Raw genomic sequence first — 13,281 nt, forward strand, 5'->3', positions numbered from 1 at the left:
GACACGGTAATCATACTGCATCCCTGCCATGGATAATGACGATAATAATTCCTGACGCCTTCTAAACCGAGCGACTGAAAAGCCTACACAATTTGTCAATCGATTGAAAAGCCTTCATGGAATGGAAGTAGCAGCTGATGCTTATGGTGGCATTCTGGATGTATGGCCCTTCCATTTCTGCATCTGGCTCTGCCTTTATATCAGCTTCTGTCTGCCTCGATGCCACCTAAATTAAATGAGCATTTAGCTCCTGTAAAGAGAAGTGAAACAAAAGAAGCTTAAAAATTAAATTGGAGTTAATCACAGCAATAAATTGCTCGGCTGACCGAATTTGTAAAGAGTAAATATGCGGATAGGGGCACGTTTAATGGGATTCTTATTTGATGTGTCCCGGTGTCGTCATTTGCACCAAATGCAATTCAGCAATGTGTTTGCTTGCTATCCTGCTGCAAGAACTCAGCAAGGGAGCATATTCATACTGAGGGCTAGTTTGAGAACCTTATTTTTCTAAATGATTTATATTTTCCAAAGGATAATTTTTCCATGGTAAAATAAAAATCTCTTAAGAAAATGAGGTTCCTAAACTAGCTTTGAAGCTGAAAGTCGAGGCAGGCTATTGCTTGTCTGGCGGAAATCGCCACTCTAGTGTTGCCATTCGTGTTTAGTTGGTTATACAATCTTAAACTGAATGAGAATAAGGAACATGGAACTCTTCGATAAGAGAAGCTTTATTATATCAATTTATTACATCGAGTTGATACAAGGTTACATACCTTACATCGGCCTTTCCATAACTATGATAGACAACCTTACAAAATTTTACAAGGTTTAGACACACTAGTAACACTTAATGTGTAAGCTAGATTGCATGTGTCTGGGTTAAAAACGTTACTTGTAAACATGCCACTGCAACTAAACCCTCTGATGTTGGTTTTTACAGGACATCCATTGACGAAGCCTATATAAAACCTATAAATATAATATAATGAAGAAGATTAATTTTTTAAATCAAATCTTTTTTACATAGCCATAACGATCCATGCGGAACTGCTACTCCCGGCAAGGCTAACTATTTCATTTTTTTTTGCTAAGACCCTATAGCTAAGCTACAATTTTAGAGGCACTGTGTGGTTGAGATAATCTAGAAACTGTCTCAATCAATGGGTGAAAACAGAAAACCTCTGCAGTCAAAGTGCATCTTTTCTCCATGTTTTTTTTTCTCGAACACGTGGGAGAACCACACATCAATATATTAAGAAGATAAGAAAAAATGTCTAGAAAAGACCCAATACAAAGGTGCCAAGAAAGCACCCCCGGAAATAAAAAAAAACCAAAAATCAAACTACAACCAAACCTGCCTAAGATCAGCAGCCCCCCATAATAAAGCCTCATCATGGATGGACAACAAAATTGCGTGAATGTTTGGGGAAGCATTGTCAAACACACACGCATTTCTATGCTTCCAAATCTGCCAAGCTACTAAAATTACAATAGAGTTGAAACCTTTTTTCTTATACTTAGACACTAGTCTTTCTGCCTTACTCCACCAATCTTGAAACCCTGTAGCATCAGACGTGGGAGCAAGATGTTGCAAACCTAGCCTGCTTAGTGTTCTAAACCAAACTTCCCTCGTAAAAACACAATCCACCAGCAAGTGATGCACTGTCTCATCCTGCTGATCACACAAGGGACAACTATCTGGATGATCCATTCCATGACGTGCCAGTCGATCAGCCGTCCAACATCGATTGAGAGATGCAAGCCAAATGAAATACTTGCAGCGCGGGGGGGGGGGCAAGTCTTCCAGATTCTTTTAGCAGGCTCAAAGGTTGTTGCACCACCATGGAGGCGCAAATAAGCAGAGTTGGCGGAATACAGCCCCGAGGAGGATGGCAACCATCGATGTTGATCCTCCACATTAGGATACAGCTGCACCTCTTAGAGTAAATCCCAGACCAATAAAAATTCAAACAGCACCTGCACCGTAAGGCTTCCAGAGATATCATGCACCCATCCATTGGCTGTTAAGGCTGCTTGGACAGATCTGCGCCGCCTTATATTCGCAGGCACCCGATTTATTAGAGCGAGGGCAATCTGGAGCAAAGATTGGCCCTGAAGCCATTTATCTGTCCAGAAGAGTGTGTTTGCCCCATTACCATCCACCGAACACACAGAGGCTGCGAAGAGAGCTGAAACAAATCTGTGCACCTTTATTTTAAAATCTGCCCAAGGCCTAGCTGGTTCAGTTTTCTGGAGCCAAAGCCATCTCAAATTTAAAGACCATCCCATTACTTCCAAATTGTGAATTCCCAACCCACCAAGAGAGAGGGGACGACAGACCTTGGACCACCCAACGACACAATGTCCTCCTCTAATGTCAGTTCTTCCTTTCCAAAGAAAACCCCTGCGAATCTTGTCTATTGCCTTGATTACCCACCTTGGACATTGCAAAGCAATTAGATGATAAATGGGAATAGCAGTGAGCACAGCTTTAACCAAAATTGCCCTTCCGGCCAGGTTAAGATTAGCAGCTTTCCAGCCAGGAAGCTTTGCTGCCACCTTATCAATAAGCTCCAGAAAGGATCTTCTAGGGAGTTTTTTAAGAGAGAGAGGAAGACCTAGATATTTACATGGAAAAGGAACAACATTGCAGAGTAACATCTGTCGAGCAGCAGCAATGATATGCTCGTTGCACTGAATAGATGTCATACGACATTTATTTATGTTTGTGATCAGCCCTGATGCCTTGCCAAACACCCTCAACAGCTCCTTGACCACACTGAAAGGGAAATGTGCCTTTGGGCCATTTCTAAGTATTTTGATGATTGAGTGCCAACACAAGTGCTTAAATGTGAATCTATGCCCATGGATGAACAAAGTGCAAATCACAAGTAGAGGTATGTTTCTAAGCCTTAGTACATTGGTTTTGAGTACTAATATATTTGTCTAAGTGTTAGAAACAGAGAGAAGAAGAAAAGGAGAATGTTGGCTGTGTACAGCCAACAGGCTGTTTCGGTCTGGGGCACCGGACTGTCCGGTGGTGCACCGGACAGTGTCCGGTGCGCCAGGCTGCCTCGACCTGAAGACGCCGCTCTCGGGAATTTGCCGACGGCGTACGGCTAAAATTCACCGGACTGTCCGGTGTGCACCGGACTGTCCGGTGAGCCAACGGTCGGCCGATCCAACGGTCGGCCGCGGAATCTGCGCGCGACACGTGGTCTGGCCAACGGTCGGAAGGAGGCACCGGACTGTCCGGTGTGCACCGGACTGTCCGGTGCGCCAGATCTGCAACGGTCGGCAACGGTCGGCTGCGCTGTTTAAGGAAATAAATCGGGCACCGGACAGTGTCCGGTGTGCACCGGACTGTCCGGTGCACCCGACGACAGAAGGCAAGGATGGCCTTCCAGATTTGCTCTCAACGGCTCCTAGCTGCCTTGGGGCTATAAAAGGGACCCCTAGGCGCATGGAGAAGATATCCGAGCAACCTTAGAACATTCTTGATCATCCACACTCAGTCTTTGCGCATTCGTTTGTCATTCTCAGTGATTCGAGCTCGTTCTAGTGTGAACTTTGAGATAGTCTTTTGAGCTCGTTTCTTGGCCGTGTGTGTGCGCATTTTGCTGTGGATTTGTGTGTGTTGCTTCCCTCCCTTACTCCGTGCTTCTTTGTGAAATTCAATTGTAAGGGCGAGAGACTCCAAATTGTGGAGATTCCTCGCAAACGGGAAAAGATCAAAGAAAAGAAGAACACCGTGGTATTCAAGTTGATCATTGGATCACTTGAGAGGAGTTGAGTGCAACTCTCGTCCGTTGGGACGCCACAACGTGGAGTAGGCAAGTGTTGTACTTGGCCGAACCACGGGATAACCACTGCGTCATCTCTGTGATTGATTTCTTGTGGTTATTGTGTCTTGGCTCCTCTCTAGCCACTTGGCAATTATTGTGCTAACGATTAACCAAGTTTTTGTGGCTATAAGTTTAAGTTTTACAGGATCACCTATTCACCCCCCCCTCTAGGTGCTCTCAATTGGTATCAGAGCCATTCTCTTCAAGAAAGGGACTAACCGCCCGAAGAGATGGATCCTAAGGGGAAGGGAATCGTGATCAACGATAAGGAGAAGGAGTCCTTCGTCAACGAGCCAAAGGATGACAAGTCCAACGACTCGGGCTCGGGTCATAGACGAAAAGATGGGAAGAAGAAGAAGACAAGGCGCATCAAGGAGATTGTCTACTACGACAGCGACGAATCTTCCTCTTCCCAAAAGGACGACGACAACGACTACAGGAAGACGGTCAATTCGAACTTTTCATTTGATTATTCTCGTATTCCACATAATTCGAATTCGCATTTGCTTTCCATTCCTCTTGGCAAACCTCCACACTTCGATGGGGAGGACTACGGATTTTGGAGTCACAAAATGCGTAGTCACTTATTCTCTCTTCATCCAAGCATATGGGAGATTGTAGAGAATGGAATGAAATTTGATAGCTCGGATAGTCCTATGCTTATAAATGAACAAATCCATAGAAATGCACAAGCTACTACTGTTCTCTTAGCATCTTTGTGCAGGGAAGAATACAATAAGGTGAGCGGCTTGGACAATGCCAAGCAGATATGGGACACCCTCAAGATCTCTCACGAGGGCAACGACGTCACCATGCTCACCAAGATGGAGTTGGTGGAGGGCGAACTTGGGAGATTCGCTATGATAAGGGGGGAGGAGCCAACCCAAACATACAACCGGCTCAAAACCCTTGTCAACAAGATAAGGAGCTATGGAAGCACGCGATGGACGGACCACGACGTCGTCCGTCTAATGCTAAGGTCCTTTACCGTTCTTGATCCTCATTTGGTGAATAATATCCGTGAGAATCCCAGGTACACCAAAATGTCGCCCGAAGAAGTTCTTGGGAAGTTCGTAAGCGGGCGAATGATGATTAAGGAGGCAAGATACGTGGACGACGCGTTGAACGGTCCTATTCATGAGCCTCAACCCATTGCTCTCAAGGCAACAAGGAGCAAGGAGGCGCTACCAAGCAAGGTGGCGCAAGTTGAGGCGGCCGGGCTAAATAATGAGGAGATGGCCCTCATCATTAAGCGCTTCAAGACGGCGCTTAAAGGTCGCAAGGGACAGCCAAGCAAGACCAAGACAAAGGAGAAGCGCTCATGCTTCAAATGTGGTAAGATTGGTCATTTCATTGCTAACTGTCCCGATAATGAAAGTGGCCAGGAAAAGGGGACAAGAGGGAAAAGAAGAAGCATTACAAGAAGGCCAAGGGCGAGGCACATATCGGAAAGGAGTGGGATTCGGATTGCTCCTCCTCCGACTCCGACAATGAAGGGCTTGCCGCCACCGCCTTCAACAAATCAACCCTCTTCCCCAACGAGCGTCACACATGCCTTATGGCAAGGGAGAAGAAGGTGAGTACTCGAGACACCACTTATGTTTCTTCTAGTGATGATGAGTCTAGCGATGAGGAAATAGATTACTCTAGCTTGTTCAAGGGATTGGATAGAAATAAGATTGATAAAATCAATGAATTGATTGATGCCTTGAATGAGAAGGATAGACTCTTAGAGAAACAAGAGGATTTATTGTATGAAGAACATGATAAATTCATAGAAGCACAAAAATCCTATGCTTTAGAAGTTAAAAGAAATGATTTCTTTTGAACTATCTACTTGTCATGAAACCATTTCTACTTTAAAAGGTGCCAACAATGATTTAAATGCTAAATTAGAAGTAGCAAGTAAATCCAATTCTTGTGTAGAACATGTTGTAATTTGTACTAGGTGTAAAGATTTTGACATTGATGCTTGTAGTGAACACCTAGTTTCAATTTCCAAGCTTAATGATGAATTGGCTAGTCTTAATGCTCAACTTAAGACTAGCAAGAATGATTTCGATAAACTAAAATTTGCAAGGGATGCCTACACAATTGGTAGACACCCCTCAATTAAGGATGGACTTGGCTTCAAGAGAGAAGCCAAGAACTTAACAAGCCATAAGGCTCCCATTCCCGCCAAGGAGAAAGGGAAGGCCCCTATGGCTAGTAGTGTGCAAAAGAACCATGCTTTTATGTATCATGATAGGAGACAAACTAGAAACGCTTATAGGAGTTATAATGCGTACGATGATTTTTCTCATGCTATGTTTGCTTCTAGTTCTTCATATGTGCATGATAGAAATGTTGGTAGAAGAGATGTTGTTCATAATATGCCTAGGAGAAATGTTGTTAATATTCCTAGGAAAGTTAATGAGCCTTCTACAATATATCATGCTTTGAATGCTTCCTTTGCAATTTGTAGAAAGGATAGAAAGGTAATTGCTAGGAAGTTAGGGGCAAGATGCAAGGGAGACAAAACTTGCATTTGGGTCCCTAAGAATATTTGTGCTAACCTTGTAGGACCCAACATGAGTTGGGTACCTAAGACCCAAGCCTAAATTTGCCTTGCAGGTTTATGCATCCGGGGGTTCAAGCTGGATTATCGACAGCGGATGCACAAACCATATGACGGGGGAGAAGAAAATGTTCACCTCCTACGTGAAGAATAAGGATTCCCAAGATTCAATCATATTCGGTGATGGGAATCAAGGCAAGGTAAAAGGGTTAGGTAAAATTGCAATTTCTAATGAGCACTCTATCTCTAATGTGTTTTTAGTAGAGTCTCTAGGATATAATTTACTATCTGTTAGTCAATTATGCAACATGGGGTATAACTGTCTATTTACAAATGTAGATGTGTCTGTCTTTAGAAGAAGTGATGGTTCACTAGCTTTTAAGGGTGTATTAGACGGCAAACTCTATTTAGTTGATTTTGCAAAAGAAGAGGCTGGTCTAGATGCATGCTTAATAGCTAAGACTAGCATGGGCTGGCTGTGGCATCGCCGCTTAGCTCATGTGGGGATGAAAAACCTTCACAAGCTTCTAAAGGGAGAACACGTGATAGGTTTGACTAACGTTCAATTCGAAAAAGATAGACCTTGTGCAGCTTGTCAAGCAGGTAAACAGGTGGGAGGAGCTCATCACAACAAGAATGTGATGACCACTTCAAGACCGCTGGAGCTGCTGCATATGGACCTCTTCGGACCCGTCGCCTATCTGAGCATAGGAGGGAGTAAGTATGGTCTAGTTATTGTTGATGACTTTTCCCGCTTCACTTGGGTGTTCTTTTTGCAGGATAAGTCTGAAACCCAAGGGACCCTCAAGCGCTTCCTCAGGAGAGCTCAAAATGAGTTTGAGCTCAAGGTAAAGAAGATAAGGAGCGACAACGGGTCCGAGTTCAAGAACCTTCAAGTGGAGGAGTTCCTTGAAGAGGAAGGGATCAAGCACGAGTTCTCCGCTCCCTACACACCACAGCAAAATGGTGTGGTAGAGAGGAAGAACAGGACGCTCATCGATATGGCGAGGACGATGCTAGGAGAGTTCAAGACCCCCGAGTGTTTTTGGACGGAAGCCGTGAACACGGCTTGCCACGCCATCAACAGGGTCTACCTTCATCGCCTCCTCAAGAAGACGTCGTATGAGCTGCTAACCGGTAACAAACCCAATGTATCTTACTTTCGTGTATTTGGGAGCAAGTGCTACATTCTAGTGAAGAAAGGTAGAAATTCTAAGTTTGCTCCCAAAGCAGTAGAAGGGTTTTTATTAGGTTATGACTCAAATACAAAGGCGTATAGAGTCTTCAACAAATCATCGGGTTTGGTTGAAGTCTCTAGCAACGTTGTATTTGATGAGACTAATGGCTCTCCAAGAGAGCAAGTTGTTGATTGTGATGATGTAGATGAAGAAGATGTTCCGACGGCCGCTATACGAACCATGGCGATTGGAGAAGTTCGGCCACAGGAACAAGTTGAACGAGATCAACCTTCTTCCTCAACAACGGTGCATCCCTCAACTCAAGACGATGAACAGGTTCATCAACAGGAGGCATGTGATCAAGGGGGAGCACAAGATGATCATGTTATGGAGGAAGAAGCGGAACCGGCACCTCCAACCCAAGTTCGAGCGATGATTCAAAGGGATCATCCCGTCGACCAAATTCTGGGTGACATTAGCAAGGGAGTAACTACTCGGTCTCGATTAGTTAATTTTTGTGAACATTACTCCTTTGTCTCTTCTATTGAGCCTTTCAGGGTAGAAGAGGCCTTGCTAGATCCGGACTGGGTGTTGGCCATGCAAGAGGAGCTCAACAACTTCAAGAGGAATGAAGTTTGGACACTGGTGCCTCGTCCGAAGCAAAATGTTGTGGGAACCAAGTGGGTGTTCCGCAACAAACAAGACGAGCACGGAGTAGTGACAAGGAACAAGGCTCGACTTGTGGCAAAAGGTTATGCCCAAGTCGCAGGTTTGGACTTTGAGGAGACTTTTGCTCCTGTGGCTAGACTAGAGTCCATTCGTATCTTGCTAGCATATGCCGCTCACCATTCTTTCAGGTTGTACCAAATGGATGTGAAGAGCGCTTTCCTCAACGGGCCAATAAAGGAGGAGGTGTACGTGGAGCAACCCCCTGGCTTCGAGGATGAACGGTACCCCGACCACGTGTGTAAGCTCTCTAAGGCGCTCTATGGACTTAAGCAAGCCCCAAGAGCATGGTATGAATGCCTTAGAGGTTTCTTAATTGCTAATGCTTTCAAGGTTGGGAAAGCCGATCCAACTCTTTTCACTAAGACATGTGATGGTGATTTGTTTGTGTGCCAAATTTATGTCGATGACATAATATTTGGTTCTACTAATAAAAAGTCTTGTGAAGGGTTTAGCAGGGTGATGACGCAGAAATTCAAGATGTCGATGATGGGCGAGTTGAACTACTTCCTTGGGTTCCAAGTGAAGCAACTCAAGGACGGCACTTTCATCTCCCAAACGAAGTACACGCAAGATCTGCTGAAGCGGTTTGGGATGAAGGACGCCAAGCCCGCAAAGACTCCGATGGGAACCGACGGACACACTGACCTCAACAAAGGAGGTAAGTCCGTTGATCAAAAAGCATACCGGTCAATGATAGGGTCATTACTTTACTTATGTGCTAGTAGACCGGATATTATGCTTAGTGTATGCATGTGTGCTAGATTTCAATCCGATCCTAAGGAATGTCACTTAGTGGCGGTGAAGCGAATTCTTAGATATTTAGTTGCTACGCCTTGCTTCGGGCTCTGGTATCCAAAGGGGTCTACCTTTGACTTGCTTGGATATTCAGACTCCGACTATGCTGGATGTAAGGTCGATAGGAAGAGTACATCGGGGATGTGCCAATTCTTAGGAAGGTCCCTGGTGTCGTGGAAATCTAAGAAACAAACCTCTGTTGCCCTATCCACCGCTGAGGCCGAGTATGTTGCCGCAGGACAGTGTTGCGCGCAACTACTTTGGATGAGGCAAACCCTCAGGGACTTTGGCTACAATCTGAGCAAAGTCCCGCTCCTATGTGATAATGAGAGTGCTATCCGCATGGCGGAAAATCCTGTTGAGCACAGCCGCACAAAGCACATAGACATCCGACATCACTTTTTGAGAGACCACCAGCAAAAGGGAGATATCGAAGTGTTTCATGTTAGCACCGAGAACCAGCTAGCCGATATCTTTACCAAGCCTCTAGATGAGAAGACCTTTTGCAGGCTGCGTAGTGAGCTAAATGTCTTAGATTCGCGGAACTTGGATTGAATTGTAGCATACATGTGTTTTTGATCATGTTCATTCTGCATTTTGTTGCTTATTGTGGTGCTCAAGTTGTACAAACACTCCCTGGACCTCACAAGTCCGTTGCAAAGTGATGCACATGTTTAGGGGGAGATGTGTTACAACTTGACCCTTTGAGACTAACCATATGCTTGAGTTTGCTTGGTCTAGTCTCGAAGGAGAATTGAAAGGAAAAAGGTGGACTTGGACCATGAAAGACTTCCACTGCACTCCGATGAGAGGGTAACTAATTCCAAGTTCATCTCATGAACTCTTATTGCCATTTGCTCTTAATTGAAGATTTTGGTGAGGCAATGGGGTTAAAAAGGCCAAGATTGATCCCGTTTTGGTGCTTGATGCCAAAGGGGGAGAAAATAAAGGCCAAAGTAATAAATGGATCAGCTACCACTTGAGAGATTTTGAAATAGTAGAATAGAGCTTTTGGTTTGTTCAAAACTCTTGCATTGTCTCTTTCGTCAAAAGTTGGCTTCTTGTGGGGAGAAGTATTGATTATGGGAAATAGGGGGAGTTTTTGAAATCTTTGATCAATCTCTTTTGGAATGGCTCTCTATATGCTTTAACATGTGTGTTTGACTTAGAGATAGAGATTTGAGTTTGATTTGCAAAAACAAACCAAGTGGTGGCAAAGGATGATCCATATATGCCAAAAATGAATCAAAATAGATTTGAGTTCTATTTGAAGTGATTTTGCACTTGTTCTAGTTGCTTTATGTTGTGTTGGCATAAATCACCAAAAAGGGGGAGATTGAAAGGGAAATGTGCCTTTGGGCCATTTCTAAGTATTTTGATGATTGAGTGCCAACACAAGTGCTTAAATGTGAATCTATGCCCATGGATGAACAAAGTGCAAATCACAAGTAGAGGTATGTTTCTAAGCCTTAGTACATTGGTTTTGAGTACTAATATATTTGTCTAAGTGTTAGAAACAGAGAGAAGAAGAAAAGGAGAATGTTGGCTGTGTACAGCCAACAGGCTGTTTCGGTCTGGGGCACCGGACTGTCCGGTGGTGCACCGGACAGTGTCCGGTGCGCCAGGCTGCCTCGACCTGAAGACGCCACTCTCGGGAATTTGCCGATGGCGTACGGCTAAAATTCACCGGACTGTCCGGTGTGCACCAGACTGTCCGGTGAGCCAACGGTCGGCCGATCCAACGGTCGGCCGCGGAATCTGCGCGCGACACGTGGTCTGGCCAACGGTCGGAAGGAGGCACCGGACTGTCCGGTGTGCACCGGACTGTCCGGTGCGCCAGATCTGCAACGGTCGGCAACGGTCGGCTGCGCTGTTTAAGGAAATAAATCGGGCACCGGACAGTGTCCGGTGTGCACCGGACTGTCCGGTGCACCCGTCGACAGAAGGCAAGGATGGCCTTCCAGATTTGCTCTCAACGGCTCCTAGCTGCCTTGGGGCTATAAAAGGGACCCCTAGGCGCATGGAGAAGATATCCGAGCAACCTTAGAACATTCTTGATCATCCATACTCAGTCTTTGCGCATTCGTTTGTCATTCTCAGTGATTCGAGCTCGTTCTAGTGTGAACTTTGAGATAGTCTTTTGAGCTCGTTTCTTGGCCGTGTGTGTGCGCATTTTGCTGTGGATTTGTGTGTGTTGCTTCCCTCCCTTACTCCGTGCTTCTTTGTGAAATTCAATTGTAAGGGCGAGAGACTCCAAATTGTGGAGATTCCTCGCAAACGGGAAAAGATCAAAGAAAAGAAGAACACCGTGGTATTCAAGTTGATCATTGGATCACTTGAGAGGAGTTGAGTGCAACTCTCGTCCGTTGGGACGCCACAACGTGGAGTAGGCAAGTGTTGTACTTGGCCGAACCACGGGATAACCACTGCGTCATCTCTGTGATTGATTTCTTGTGGTTATTGTGTCTTGGCTCCTCTCTAGCCACTTGGCAATTATTGTGCTAACGATTAACCAAGTTTTTGTGGCTATAAGTTTAAGTTTTACAGGATCACCTATTCACCCCCCCTCTAGGTGCTCTCACACACTCAGCTCATTTCTGTTAGGCTGAACAAATAATACAACATCATCTGCGTAAAGAGAGACCCGCTGACCCCCTCCCCTTCTTAATAAAGGTCCCAAGAGCCCAACCTCATTTGCTTTCTGAAAAAGAGAGTTCAGCACATCCATTACTAATATAAAGAGCATTGGGGAGAGAGGATCTCCCTGCCGCAGGCCTTGCTGGTGACAAATGAGATCTCCTGGTTCCCCATTAACTAGCACTCGAGTAGAGGAGGAACACAATAGCTTAGCAATTAAATTACACCAGAATAGACCAAATCCCACATGTTCCAGAACTTCAAGGAGGAAAGGCCACGGAACTGAGTCGAAGGCCTTGCCAATGTCTAACTTCAGCAAGATTCTAGGAATTTTCTGCCTGTTCCAGAACTTCAAGGAGGAAAGGCCACGAAACTGAGTCGAAGGCCTTGCCAATGTCTAACTTCAGCAAGATTCTAGGAATTTTCTGCTTGTGAATCGCTTTTGCAGTTTCTCTAACCATCATAACTTTTCTCCATGTGACTTTGACCTAGATACGATGGCTTCAAATAAGCCCTTTGTGGTTCTAAAAAACTGCAATTCTTAATAGGTGTCCACATATGTCGTGTGTGTTGGTCAAACATAGAGCCATTCTCAATTATTAACGAGACACGTCTGAGATATATATCAGTCACAGTAACATAAATATGAGATATTTTAGTAGTACCGGTTAACCAGATGGCGCAACAAAGGCATTGAGACAAAAGACTCGTAATATCCTTATAGATCTAACAAAAGTGGAAGACCTATAACATGATGCGGTCATCGACACTGACCTCACCTAGCGACCGGCCAGGCGTGACAACAATAGATTATGGAGATTACGACTGATCAATTGTGGAAGAACAAAAACTGTTGGCTGCATTTGCTCCTGGAGCCACCTTGCAATAATCTTGATGCCTCCTAAGCCTATACACACAATATCTCAGTTGAACTCATTCTAGGTGTGTACTCCATCATGATAAATATCTATAGTTGTGACTATGAAAGCCTTGGAAGGAATCTGATACTTATATGGTGGCATCATGGATGTGGTGGCTCTTTTGTTTCTGCATTCCGTCACCTTATATGGGCCTCCGCACATTAATGCAACCATTTATGCGTAAACATAAGCTCATGTTAGGGGAAGGAAAATAAAAGAAGCACGTGAACTATACTGGTGTTAAAACATAACCTATCAAGTTGCTACTACCAATTTCTACCACCATTCACAAATATATAACACCATTGACTTTTTCCAAAAACTTTGACCACTCATCTTATTCAAAATATTTATTAAAAGATGTAACGCTCAAATGACCTTGAGTGATAAAACAAATCCCAACAAAATAAATGATAACTCATGATTTTTTAATAAGACGAGTGGTCAAAGTTTTTGAAAAAAGTTCTTAAACTCCAACCTTACATTAAGTCTTTAGTGGCCACACGTTCTAATCACAAGCTATCTTTCAAGTTTTTCAGACCATATCAGATTACTGGGTGTGTGGAGGCAATGGCTTATCGCTTGAAGTTGCCAACTTCAAGTGCCATTCATCATATTTT

The sequence above is a fragment of the Zea mays genome, chromosome 9 (assembly GCF_902167145.1).
Source record: "Zea mays cultivar B73 chromosome 9, Zm-B73-REFERENCE-NAM-5.0, whole genome shotgun sequence".
Lineage (NCBI taxonomy): Eukaryota > Viridiplantae > Streptophyta > Magnoliopsida > Poales > Poaceae > Zea > Zea mays.